Raw genomic sequence first — 14,764 nt, 5'->3', positions numbered from 1 at the left:
AATATTCCTTTTATATATATATACATAAAAACACGATGAAAAGAAAATAGAAATAATAATGATGTTAAAAATAATAAAAAAAAGATTTTCTTATAAAACGACCTTCTGTTCTATTTTAAAACTACTAGAGATTCTTTTATATTTTCAATTTAGAAGTTGATGATTGTACTGGATTTTTCGCCATTTTTAACAACGAAAGAACGTTATCGTACACCGTCATGCACGTATGTTTGGAGTAAATAGTTTAGAAATTCAGTATGTTGTCACGTTCATGGTTTTATCCATATTTTTACGTTAACGTTCGAAAAGTTTGATCTTCATCAAGTAAATAATTTTAAAATGACATTAAATGATAAAGTTTCTAATAAATTACGCTGTTTAAATGGATTAATTGCCAAATTTATCACGTCTGTGGAAATAGTATCTAAACAGAATTTATATGGTTATAATTTCAATAATGAAAAGACTAATTATTTTAAAATAACTGTATCATTACCAAGATAATTCGTGATGTACAAGCGCATTTTAATAGAAGAGAAAAGTGTTTTTATTTTAAAGATTATGAAAAGTTCAATTTTATGGAAGCCAATGTTGACTTTATACTAAGATTTATGATTGATACAAACATATTTGGTTGTTCTTGGATAGAATTACCACGAAGAAAATGGATGATTAGAAATGAAAAATTAAAAGAAACAAAATGTCAAATTGAAATTGACGTTTACAAAGTAATGTCTTGGGTCACGATCCCACTCAAACGCATTGGGCTAGTAGTATCGGACCTCTAACTACTCTTTCATTCGACATTGAATGCGCTGGTAGAAAAGGAATTTTTCCTCGCCAGATATTGATCCTATTATTCAAATAGGTAACGTTATTATAAAACACGGACAAAAATAATAATGATGATGATCAATATTCACATGTCATTTTTGTCTTGGGTGAATGTTCACCCATTGATAATGCTAAAATATATACTTTTCAATCCGAGAAAGAAATGTTGGAAACTTGGTCTCGTTTTGTTCAAAATGTAGTGGATCCGATGTTATTACAGGATACAATATAAACAATTTTGATTTGACATATTTGGTGGAAAGAGCTAATCATTTAAATTCTAATCAATTTTATCTTAGTCGAATAGTGGGTTTAAAATCAACTGTTACTACAAAGACTTTTGAAAGTAAGCAAATAGGTAAAGCTATTAACAAAGTCATAAATATAGAAGGTAGATGTATATTGGATGTATTAAATGTTATTAAAAGAGATTATAAATTACGTTCTTACAGTTTAAATGCAGTTTCTCAACATTTTTAAAAAGAACAAAAGGATGATATTCATCACACACAAATATCAGTTTTACATCACAAGAACGCTCAAACGAGGCCAATTGGCGTGTATTGTTTAAAAGATGCGTTTTTACCTTTGAAATTAATAGATAAATTAATGTTATTTATCAATTCTATCCGAAATGGCTCGGCGTAACGGGAGTTCCTCTTTCTTTATTCTTACAGCGGGGTCAACAAATTAAAATCATTTCTCAACTTCTTAGAAAATGTTCAAAATATGGTGGTGGTGGTAATGATGATGATTTTATAATTCCTTCGTGCGAGGACCGAGAAAGGGGGAACGATTATCAGGGCTACTGTGATAGATCCAATAAAAGGATTTTATAACGATCCTATTACCACGCTAGATTTCTGCGCTTTATATCCTACAATTATTATGGCTCATAATCTATGCTATTCAACGTTGCTTAATAATAATAAGCCACAGCCTTATCGATGATAATTATACTAAAACACCATCAGGTAATTATTTCGTCAAACCTCATATCGTAAAGGCTTACTTCCTCAGATATTGAAAATTTACTCTTAGCTCGGAAAAAAGCTAAAAATGATTTGAAAAGGGAAACGGATCCGTTAAAAGAAAGGTATTAGGCGGTCGTCAATTGGCTTTAAAAATATCTGCAAATTCCGTTTATGGATTTATTGGGTGCCCAAGTTGGTAAATTACATGCGTAGAAATTTCGCAAAGCGTTACGGCATTTGACGAGAAATGATTATGTTTACCAAAAACATGATTGAAGAACAATATCCAAATGCTAAAGTTATTTATGGGAATCACAGTTCAGTAATGATAAATTTTGGCGTAAAAACCGTTCAAAAGCCATAATGTTGGGTCAGGAAGCGGTGGATAACGTTACGAAGCATTTTATTAATCCTATTAAATTAGACTTTGAAAAAGGTTTATTGTCCATATTTACTTATCAATAAAAAAGCGTTACTGTGGTCTGTATTATACTCGACCAGATACTTTTGATAAAATTGATTGTAAAGGAATAGAAACAATTCGTAGAGATAATTGTCATCTCACCGCCAACTTAATAGCAGAAATTTTAAAAATAATTCTCATTGAGCGAAGAGAGATACGAAAGGCCGTTACACTCGTCAAACAAACCATTTTCAGATTTACTTAATGACCGAATTGAGTTAAGTCAACTGATAATAACTAAAGAATTGACAAAAACTCAAAACGAATATAAAGCAAAACAAGCCCACGCTGAATTGGCCAATAAATGGCCATTCGAGATTCTGGAACAGCGCCCACACTTGGAGATCGAATTCCTTACGTTATTATATCAACAATATCAACAACGTCTAAAAAAAATAACTTCATATCAAAAGGCTGAAAATCCCGATTTTGTTTTGAAAAATGGTCTTCAAATAGATTATGAATATTATTTATTAAATCAAATTAAAAATCTCTATTACGGATATTTGATCCTATCCTTGGAAAGGACACTGAACAAATTTTATTACGAGGTGATCATATGATTATTATAAAAACGGGAAAAGAATTAAATGTTTTTAAAAATAACGACTACAATGTACAAATTGTCAAAAATTTATTAATCAAAATAACAAAAATTTATTATGTATTCAATGTAGAAAAATAATAAAAAATAGTATTATTATTCATTGCATAAAAGGATTTTTTTATTATATATATGTATGTTATTATATATATATATTTTTATTTTCTCTAACAATGGTGAAAAAAATTCATTTTAAACATTTAATATTTTTATTTATTATACAAGATAATCTTTTCAACAATTTTTTCCTTTGATTTTCTTTGTACTATTAACTCTTCTTTTCCCTCCAACAAATCAGTTTTAAAGTTTATTATTCTCTTTTCTCAAGCTTTACATTCCTCTAAAAGTTGGGACAAATCATTACATTCATTTAAAAGTTTGGATAATTCTATTCTATTTGCTAGGGTGGGAGGTAACCATACTTTTGGACAAGTATTTCAGCGATCGTTGGATGATGTTCGTCAAAGTCTAAACATTTTGATCCAGCAACTTCCAAAGATGATACCACCATATTTGTTTTCTCTGCAATATGAATTCAAAATAAATACACATGTATATATAAATGTAAAATGAAAAATAATAAAAAAAATAATAATAAATAATTATTACTTTTTATATTAATAAAATATTTTTATTTTATTTTTTCATTACACTAAATAACCTTTTTCTAGTAAAAAAATAATAATAAATAATTATTACTTTTTATATTAATAAAATATTTTTATTTTATTTTTTCATTTTTGTTATTCAGTATCAAATTGATAGCTGAAAATTTTTTATTATTATTAATAAAAAAATGTGGCTATTTATTTATTATTATTATTACATTAAATATTTTTTTATATTTTGTAGATATATATAATGTTAATAAACTTTTGTCAATATATATAAAATAATAATTATATATATTAAATAAAATAATTATATATATTAAATAACCGTTTTTAGTAAATTTTTTGTCGTGTCAAGAATCATAATTTTTATTTTTAATATGTTTTTATATGAATAAAAATCATCAATAGATGACAAAGACAAAAAAATTATTTTTATTATTTTATATGAATTAATTCTGAATATGGAATATACACAACAATTTTCTCCATCAAACAATTGAGAATACGGTGTATTAGATATCCTCTGCTGATCATCGTCATTACTTTTTATAGGATGAATGACTGAAAATTATAATTTTTATATCCTCTTAAATTCAAGATATCCCTTTCTGAATTTGAATATTAAAATCAAAAAAACTTTAAATGAGACTTTAACTTTAAAAATTCAATACCTGTTGATTGGATTATAACAGACATGTCATTATTAGAAGAATAATGATATGTCATTTTTAATTCATATATATTTATTTAGTCATGAAGAAATATATATATTTTTCATTTATTCTATATATATATATAATTTATATATATATGTTTTTTATATAATAAAAATATTATATATATATATATGTTTGTTTAATAAAATATATATATATATATACGACTTAAAAAATGAACAGTTGTGTAAATTCTTCTACTATATTTCATTTCATTGGTGAACCTACAAGTAGTTTGAAAATTTATAAAACAGGGTTAGAAAAATATAAGCAATACAAAGTGCAAATTATGATAAAAAAGAATCTAGTACTTTCATTGCTTGGTTAATAAAAGTTTTTATAAAAATAATAAAGAATTGTATAACGTGTCTTTTATTGATGTATTAAAGTAATATTGCAGATAGAAAATTATAAATTTTAACATTTTGAAAACTTTTATAGCTTATATTATCAATCATATTTTTTCACTGAAATTATATTAAGTCCTTTTTATATTATTTAAAAAAATAATAAAACCATTATATATATATATATATCTATTATATATATATATATATATATATATATATATATATATATATATATATATATATATATATATATATTTTTTTAATAAAAAAATGGGAGTTCATTATTTGATAAATCACTTAAAAAAGTTATTTTATTCAATTTCTCTTTGTAATGATAATAATAATAATAAAAAATTTTAAAAAATGATAAATTGAATTTTATTGAGAGAGACAGTACACATTTTTTACATCAAACAGCAATAATAAAAATAATGATTATTTAGATTTAATGCTGAAACATTGAGTGATGCCATTTTGCATTACATTATGAGTATGTAATTTTTTTCGTTGAAGATGGTAGTAATATTACTTTTTTTTTAATGTTGATGGATACCCTCGGTTTCAAAAACACAAAGTGATTTGTTATAGATGATGGAAAAAATATTTACAAATTAATTAATGTAGGTAAATTATTTAAAAATAGTTTTAAACTATTGGAAGGAAAAAATGACAATAGATTTAAAAACATAAAAATTTAATTTTGTAACAAATCTTGAATCTGATATTCACATGTGGAGAAGGAGAAAATTGAACTTTTTAAATTTGTTAGAAATTTATCATCATCTACTAATAATAATGATGATGATGGTAAAAGTGTTATTATTTCTCTTGATTCTGATGTTTTTAGCAATGATGACATTTTTAAAATTCAGAAATTATTTCGTTACTCCTAATTTCAAAACAGGCATAGGACTTTTATACAACTTGATAATTTATCTAATGACTTAAATTAAATTATTATCAACTTATAAATTATGTTATTTTACATTTTATATTTTTTGAAGTGATTACAATTCTGGTTATTATTAAATTATAATGATGAAACCAAAATGTGATATATAAATGTTACTGAATCATCAACTAAATGAATTTTTAATGACGTCTTTTACAAATTGTTAAATTATGTAATGATACTTTTAATGATAATGATGAAAAAAAAATGTTTATTTTTATAGAAGCCTCTTTGTGCTATAACTTATTACTCTTTAAAGAAAATAAAAATATTTTAAAATTTCTTCTTATTTAAAAAAATAAATATAATTTAGCAATTTAATTTTTTATCCTTCATAAATAATTTTGTCCTATACGGTCCTTTTTATTAATATCATATTTATTATTAGAATAAATTATTTAATACAATATCACCATTTTTATTCCACAATTACGATAATTGATGATTTTGAAGCTGCTCAGATCGCACGTATCTAATATAATAATAACATAAGAAAAAGAGATGAGAAAATTTTATACTATAGAAATAGTAATAACATCATTTCCATTTATCGTCATGTTTTGAGGTGAAAACGTCCCTAAGCAACAGACCCCTCGTCATTTTTTTCGTCAATATTCAGTACCATCGTTGTTATTATCTTTATTATTATTTTTTGTTCATTATTATTATCATTTATTAAATATTTTTAACAATCCAGCTAGCTATAATATCACCCACTTTAACATTTTTCTTTTGTTTTTGAAAATTATACATTATTATTCCTATATTACCAGATAATCTCTATCAATAATTCCTCCCAATACGTCTACATCTTTGATCTTCGTCCGGTTTACTTTCTTTCTAGTTTGATGTAAAATTATTATTATTATTATAATTTAAATTAATATTCGTAAATATTAATCTTTTCTAGGGTGGTATATTTACATTAATAGGACTAAATATTTCATAATAAAAATTTTCATAATTTTTGTGGAGAAATTACAGATAAATTTAATTTGTATATTTGTATATCCATATTTATATATATATATATATATATATATATATATATATATATATATATATATATATAAATTTTAGATTAGTTTTATTTTTATTTTATTTTAGAAAATTTTTATTAATAAAAACTTTTAATAATGAAAAATTTAAAATTGTATTTAAATTATTATTAAATTTCATTTTAAAAAATTATTGTTTTTATGATTGTATATATACTTTTATTATTATTAAATTTTATTTTATATATATATATAAATAAAATATAATAAAATGGTAATGTCATTTTGTTTTAGCTTAAAAGGGGTTGATAGTTGTCAATCTTGCATTAGTCTCAGTTAAACTTTGTCGTATAGTATAATTTCTGGTTGTAAAATAATTTATTTAAAAATGCCAACCCCAATTAGAAAATGATTTATTTTTAACAGACGACACGATGATGATAATGATGATGAGTTGAAAGAAGATGATACTTTAACGTGAACAAAAATGGTTGAAGAATTGTTTACTGCCATATTAATATTAGGATGGATAAAGAAAACGATGAAGGTTCCTGGAATCCAACAGAATTTGATGATTCTTTATTACACAATCACAAATATCTTCCTCTTCTATTACAAATACAACAACAACAACAATGACCAGTTATCACCAGAAGAGAAGACCTGTTGCAAAGCAGAATTGGCAAAAAAGGAGCGATATACAACAACAACAAACGACAGTTATTGGTAGAATTGGCAGAAAAAGGAGCATAATACAACAAACAACTAACAGAATTGGGCAAAAGGAGTGATAATACAACAACAATGGGCAAAGTTATCACCAGAATTACAACTAGTAAAATATAGAAAAGAGAAGATCTGTTACAACAACAGTTATCGGCAGAAAAGAAGGGTAATAACAACAACAACAATTATCACTAAAATTACAACTAATAGAAAGGGATAAAAGATCTCACACAACAACAAGTAAGCACACCAGAATTGGCAGAAAAGAGAAAAGATATATTACAACAAATAGTTATCACCAGAATTACAACTAGTAGAGAGAGAAGAAGATCTGTTACAAAATAAAGTTATCACCAGTAGGTGTTGGAAGATCTGTTATCACCAGAATTGGTAGAAAAAGAAGTTGATAATACAACAACAACAATTATCATCAGAAAAAAGAAGAGTCAAGGGATTGTAATGCAACAAATGTGTCGATGAAGATTTAGTAATCGCAATCACAAAGAAACAATTCTCTGAGACAAACGGCAGCATTAATAATGAAGAATCAATAAAAATTTACAAAATATTTATACAGTATACTATAGTGAGAAGGAAAGAAATGATGATAGCAGTGTAATAGTGATAATAAAAGTAGTAGTGATAGTGTAGTAAAGATGTGTGTGGTGATAGTAGTGATAGTGATGATGATTCATCTTTATGATGATGACAAAAACGTGTTGAAAAGAAAAGAAAAAATTTTCAAGAGTTTAGTGTTGATGATGGCAGTGTTGTTGAAAAAGAAAATTATCACAATAGCTTATGATAGTGATGATGACATTTATGTTGTTGAAAAGAAGAGAAATATCATCAACAGATGATGACATCGGTGTTGTTGAAAAAAGAAAATTATCATCAACAGATGATGACATCGTGCTATGAAAAAAAAAAAAATATCAGTTTATGATAAAAAGAAGAGAAAATTATTTTTACTGATGATGATGAGATGGGGATTTGTAATTTGTGTAACAACAAAGTAGAATTTATTCAGATCAAAAGTTTGAAAAAAAGAAAAGAAAAAATTCAGAGATGGTGAAAAGTTTCATAATGAAGAGAAAATAACAACAGTAGCAGCAGTAATGGTATAAAGTTTAACATTAATATAAAAAATGATCATGATATTAAAGTGAATGACACTCTTTAATCATTGAAAAAAACAAAAATGTTTCTTGTTCTTCACCGATAACTCGATGTCTAGTAGTTTATGAAAATTCCCCAGTATGTCATAAACGATTATAATAGAGTATAATTCAGACTATATTTATTCTGATGAATACGATAGTTTTCAATCTATCCTTTTATGGACAAGATAATATAATTGAAGCAGTAATGAAAGACCAGTCTATACAATGTCGTGTTGAAATGCATAATCGTATAAAAACCAAAGATTTACGCAATTGTATACGATTGGTGCAAGATCTTTAGTGTAAATATAATATAGATACATTGGAATACCAAACTCATAATGAAACATGGTTTAAAAAATTATACGATGCCAACAAGTTTGTTTCAAATACAAACAACAAAGTGATATAAATTGGAAAGACTTTTTTTGTGGGGTTGAAAAGGAACAACAATTGATGAAGTTAAAAGAGAATATGAAATAAATTTTAAAATATTTTGGTAGTTTAAAACTAAAAGATATTTTAACAACTAATGGTATAGGAAAAGCAGATTATCATTTCATTTGTCAGAGTTTAGGCAACAACTTTCCTTTGTCTCCCAAACATAATGGAGATCGTGTTGTTTTTGAAAACTTTTTAAATTTATTCATTACTACACAGAAGGCAAACATAAGAACAATAACAACAACAAATGATGATGATGATGATGGTTATCAACTCTCAATAAAATGTAAAAAAGATGATGTGCGTCTGTTTTTGAGGAAAAATCTTTTTGTTATTTTCTCAAAAGATGCATTGGTTAATGTTAAAAATTCCTCAAATTTAAATCTGTTATGTAAAGATGTCTTGAATAATTTATTCAAAAATTATCAAGAAATGATAATAACAGAGGATCAGTTCCGTGTTGTCATCTCAATTGTAAGAGATGATGATGATGATAATTATGATGATGATTATGATATTGAAGAAATTAAGAATAATATCGGTCAAAAAAGAAATAATGAAATAGGATTAATAAATAATAATATAATATATATAATTGTGCCATTCGTAAATAATTTAATTTACTTTTGAAAAGGTATTATAACTAAACATTATTCTAGTGTTGTAATTGAAAAAAATGGAAGAAAAGAAGTTGTCATTGTTGTTGAATCTAATAGAAGATAAATAAGTTTATATATATATAATATATAGTAATGTATATATATAATAATAATATAATGTATATATATATATAAAAATTGTATATTTTTTAAAAACATAAATGTAAAAAATATATCTGTAACAATATAAATAAAATAATAAAATTATAAAAAATTTTTTATTTTATCACATTTAATAAGGTGTACGTTTATTTTTATTTTATATATAAAAAACAAATGGTAAGTAATAGATACACGTGAGTATTTAATAATCAACACAGGCAATGGGGACCCATTCAATGGAGAAGAGACGGTCATCCATTTTATTGTTTGGATTGTAATAAAAGATGTGAATGATAGTATATTAGAATTAATGTTGAGATTACATATAACTTTTAAATTACAAATTGAAATGATAATTTTTTCTCAACTTTTTAATAAGTATAAAGAAATAAATTTAATTTACTTTATCAAAAGGAAATCATTAATAATAATAAAGATATTAAAATGAAACAGAGATTAGTGGATTATTTCTAAGAAAAAACTTATTTTAGGTGGTAGGTTTTAATGACATCATTATTTAGACCAAATCTTTCACAAACATCTTTTATCATTCCTATTCTTAAAGAAATAAAAATGTGGGCAACTATTAATCCACAAAAACTTAAAAAGGGACGCAACTCGCGTTGGATAGAGACGTAACGGTTTCGTGATACTGGCTCTTTAAAACGCTCTATTTCATTAAGATTATCCAAGAGATTTATATCCTGGTAATTTTGGTAATAAATCAAAAGATATTGTATATGAAATCAAGTATCTGGGTAGATAAACGAAAATCTACATTAGAATATAAAAGAAAAAGGTTAATAATAATGAAACAACAATAACACACAAACAATTTATTACGATAATGAATCAAACCATTATTCATTGGCCTTTTAGAAAATTATTACACAAACAGTAATGGATAATAAATGCTTTTGAACAATAATGGGTTAGTTATAGTATAAGTGACGTGTTTATTTCTTATTGATATTTTAATTTAAAATTCAAAAATAAATAAACAAAATGAAATTATAACAATTGAAACCATTTTATTATTATAGTAAATAAAAGAAAATAATAATATAAAGTTTTTCATCTTGACATAATTTTATGATTTAACCAACATGGCTAAGATTTGTAAACTAAAAAAATATGAAATCATTAATAGAAAATATAAAACTTAAATCAAAGATCTACCATCAAATAAAAATAATAATAATAATAATAATGGGATGATGATGATGATCATCCAGAAAGAGAATTAATTGGTTAATATTATCAAAAATAAAGATTTATTAAATAATGTAGATTTGACTAAAAACAATTAAATGGTTCATTTTTCCTCAGACCTATAATCGAATATCCCTTATTAATAACTATCTCAAATGATTAAATGGGTGGAACTGATATTACCATTTTTGTGACGAGTATACACTAGATAAAGACTACATTAATTTTATAGATAAAAACAAGACGTGAATTGGCTTCGATAAGAATTGAACTGCAATTATTTAGATTTTATAGAATTGGTCGATTTAATAAAATGCAAATTAATTTTAATTCTGAATAATAATATTTTATGGAATAGCTTGCTCCATACAGAAAATGTTGAATCAAAGATCAAATTAAGAAACCAAATACAAACAAAGATAATTTAGGTTTTATAGATTGATCAGAATTATGGATAACAAATAAAATTCTGGACTAGTATTAACTTAATCGAATTGCTTCATTTCAAGACCGAGCGTGATTAATGAGTACAACAATAACATGGACAAAATTATATAAATTATTTCCTAATGGATGTTGTAAAATTTCCATCCTGGAAAAGATTAAAATTATTTAATGATTTATGAAAAATTTATTTATATATGTATCAATCACGCTTATATCGAATTACTCCCCAAATTCCCGCTATATTAATCGGAGCTTAATAACTACTTATATCTTTTTAATGATCAATTTTTGCATTGATTTAAATTATTATAGAATGACTCAATATGCCTTAAAATTTTATTCCATTTATTGAATTAACGGAAGAAAAGAAAATAAATTTGCTCAGGAACAGTTTTAGTGGTAATTTTTATGTTGCAACGATGGTTATTTTATCTAATTTAGAATATTGTTTATTAATTAATAATAATAAAAACAAAATAATTAAACTTATCTGGTCCTTTCTCCACACACCATTTCCCATTACATTGTCATTGCCTTCACGTATTGTCACGTAGCTTATACCATTAAAAATTTTACCTGAATGCCCACAAATTCTTTATCAGGAGAATTACATCAAAAACTTCAAACGGTGGCCTTTTATTCATCTTTTTTAAACCTTATCCACAGAATTACTAATTAACCAGGATGTTTCAAAATTTTAATCATGGGGGTTTAATAATCAAGAGGGGATGGTATTACAGTTCCAGCGGCCAGTTAGTGCAGCGACCGAAATTGAAGAATTAGTGCGGAAACATTACAAAATTACTCTAGCTAAAAATTTGTGCGGATTACTGATTGCGGATTAGTGATGGTCAACACTGTATATGTATATATATATATATATATATATATATATATATATATATATATATATATATATATTTTGTAATACACTGAAAATCAAAATAACGTTAAATGCAGGGAAATGTGACAGTAATATAGGACCTTTCTAAGTCATAGGATATATAGTGCACTCCTTTAGATCCCTATCTGACCCCCATCCCCCACCCCAGCCTTGCCAGGAACTTAGTCAGTAATATTTCACACATGCTCCTTATGTCCGTTGCATTTATGTAAGCGTTGTTTTTGTTTTGGAAGGGGATTGGTTGGATGGAATTTGATTGTTAGCACCGTGCTTAGATTCCCACGGATGGTCTTACTGGTGGTTTTGTTGACAAAGTCACCTATTTCAGTAATGGATGATGTTTCAATATCACCAAGCCACGAATCGATGGCGTCCAGGTTTGCCGGGGGCATTCTTGGCAATGAACAAAAAACAAATCACGCAATTTCTGTAGCAGCGTAGAGATGAAGTTATTCATGAAATAATAATATAATTATTGGTGCTGCTTTAATCATCGACATATAAAATTATTACTGATTAAGGGAATCATTTGTTGCTTTTTTACAGCAGATGTAAATATTTTCTGCCTTCTTTGATGCCAAGTTAAATAAGTTTCACCCTAGGATAAAGAATGCCTCTTACAATTTATTTAAGAGTCTTTGCAGCGTATAGGCTAAGCTGCAACCTCTTTTCCTTTAGCTGCTACCTCGGTTCCGTACTTTTTTTTTTTTTTTCTATCTGACTTTCCACCCTCTCCTAACAATTGCTTTATAGTGCAACTGCGAGGGTTTCCCCCGTTACACCTTTCAAACCGTCTTATTGTCAATTTCCCTTTCAGCGCTTGGCCTTTGGTCTGAATTGTATATTCTATTCTGTTCTACCTTCTTACAAAATAAGGCACTGCCTGAACTCCGTAGCTGTTTTTCAAAGCTGTGATAAGTCTTTAAACCAATGTTAAGATTTAACAGTCAGAACCATAAGGCTTGCAGAGAATGCACAACGCCATCATGATTTAAAAAAAGAATTAAATTCCTGAATTCCGGTATTCGCCCTCTGTGCTGATCCATCCTAGAAAATCTAACTTGCCTCTTCACAAACGAAAATTTGTTTCAATTCATCATTAAGCTAGCAGACACCTGCATTGACGTCAATAATAAAGGGTAACGATAAATCAACTCGTTTGAAGACGTCTGCAACAATTGTTCTCTACTCTTATAACAGTCACCATTTATTTGGGGTGGCAGAGGGAAACCACAGAGACTAGGGAAATATTTTTTAAGTAGTCGTAACGGGAAAAGGAAAGTGAATGTGAAAGTGATTACCAGCCAGGAACTTGTCGAAAGAATAAATTCATTCAGTTCATAGATTCAAGTAAAGTAAACATGACAGATGTTGGTAGAATTGGGCAAATGAGAGCACGGGAACAAGTGAGGCAAGGACTGTAGCAATATCTTCGTAGAGAAGAAAAGGGGTATTTGTCGATGCCAAAGTGTCAGTTGGAGTATGATTTGATCGTCCCAAAAGAATGACGAAAAGATTGAGTGTAAATGGGGAGTGATAGGGTGGTGGAGACGAAGAACTAGATAATGCTGGTTGGATGGCTTGAAAGAGTTATTGGAAAGAAAGACCTTTAATATCAAGAAGGCTAGAGCATGTATGCAAGTTAGAGGCAGAAGGTTTAGTATGCATAAGGATGAGTACAGTATGTTGGTGAATGTTGTCCAGTTTTTACTTAAGTCATCCCTTAATAAGGGAAAAGGTGAATATATATATATGTCACGTTAAGTGATGGTTTTGCGGGAACTGCTGGTTCCCCGCTCGTTCCTTTGGCGTTGCCTCCTTACCTTCAAGTTTTTGTTTGATGTTCTCGTCGGTGAGCTGCCGTTTTCTTTCGCCAGTCGGGTCTGGTAGGAACGCGAAGGCAAGCGGCAATGCGCAACAGCAGGCAGTTTTGGAGTCGGCGTTGGTGAGTTTTTTGAGCAACAAATTGGGCTGCATGATGGAGCACGTCGTAGAGGTGGAGTGTGACCATGAGTGATGCGTGTGACCACGAGCTGCTCATCTTTGATGACAAGCGTGAGGCTGTCTGGCGTCCTCCATCGGGTTTTCTGGTTTGTGGGGTTTGTCCCTGTCGTGCAGCTGAGGAGCTGTCTTGGTGCCCGATGGAGGGCGTCTGTTTGTTTTTTTTTCTGCTGCTGTTGTTTATTTTGCCTTTTTTTAAAGCTACTTTTTTTGTTGGCTGCTTGATTTTGTTTAGTGCTGCCTTTTGGTTTTTCTTGTATTTATGGTTTATCTTTTTAGCCTGACTCCTTGTAAATATAACCTTTGTAAATAAATTAATATTAAACTCATTTTATTGTTTGTTGTTTTCCCCTCCTTTGTTTATTTGCATCTGCCGTCCAGTCATGACAATTATGTTAAAGAACCTGCATAGCGGCCCACTCGGTCGTTACAATGGCGACGTGACAGGATGGCTCTGTTTTGCTGGCGGGAGTTATTCTGACATTGGAGGAGTATGATGTAAAAAAAAAAATATTTATTTTTTTTTGCTTTTAGGCAGAAGTGTCGCGTTAAGTGATGGTTTCACCGAGGAACTACTGGTTCCCTTTCGTTCACTTTAATG

The 14,764-nt window shown here is 27.4% G+C and overlaps 1 pseudogene; it reads left to right on the top strand.

Annotated features, from left to right (window-relative positions):
• LOC136827191 (DNA polymerase delta catalytic subunit-like) overlaps window positions 1–7,235 on the top strand; it is a 33,096-nt pseudogene extending 25,861 nt beyond the window's left edge.
• The last annotated feature ends 7,529 nt before the right edge of the window (window positions 7,236–14,764 follow it).

Source organism: Macrobrachium rosenbergii, chromosome 41 (assembly GCF_040412425.1).
Source record: "Macrobrachium rosenbergii isolate ZJJX-2024 chromosome 41, ASM4041242v1, whole genome shotgun sequence".
NCBI lineage: Eukaryota > Metazoa > Arthropoda > Malacostraca > Decapoda > Palaemonidae > Macrobrachium > Macrobrachium rosenbergii.
The sequence above is the reverse complement of the archived record's forward strand: the minus strand, read 5'-3'. Positions and strand labels throughout refer to the sequence as shown.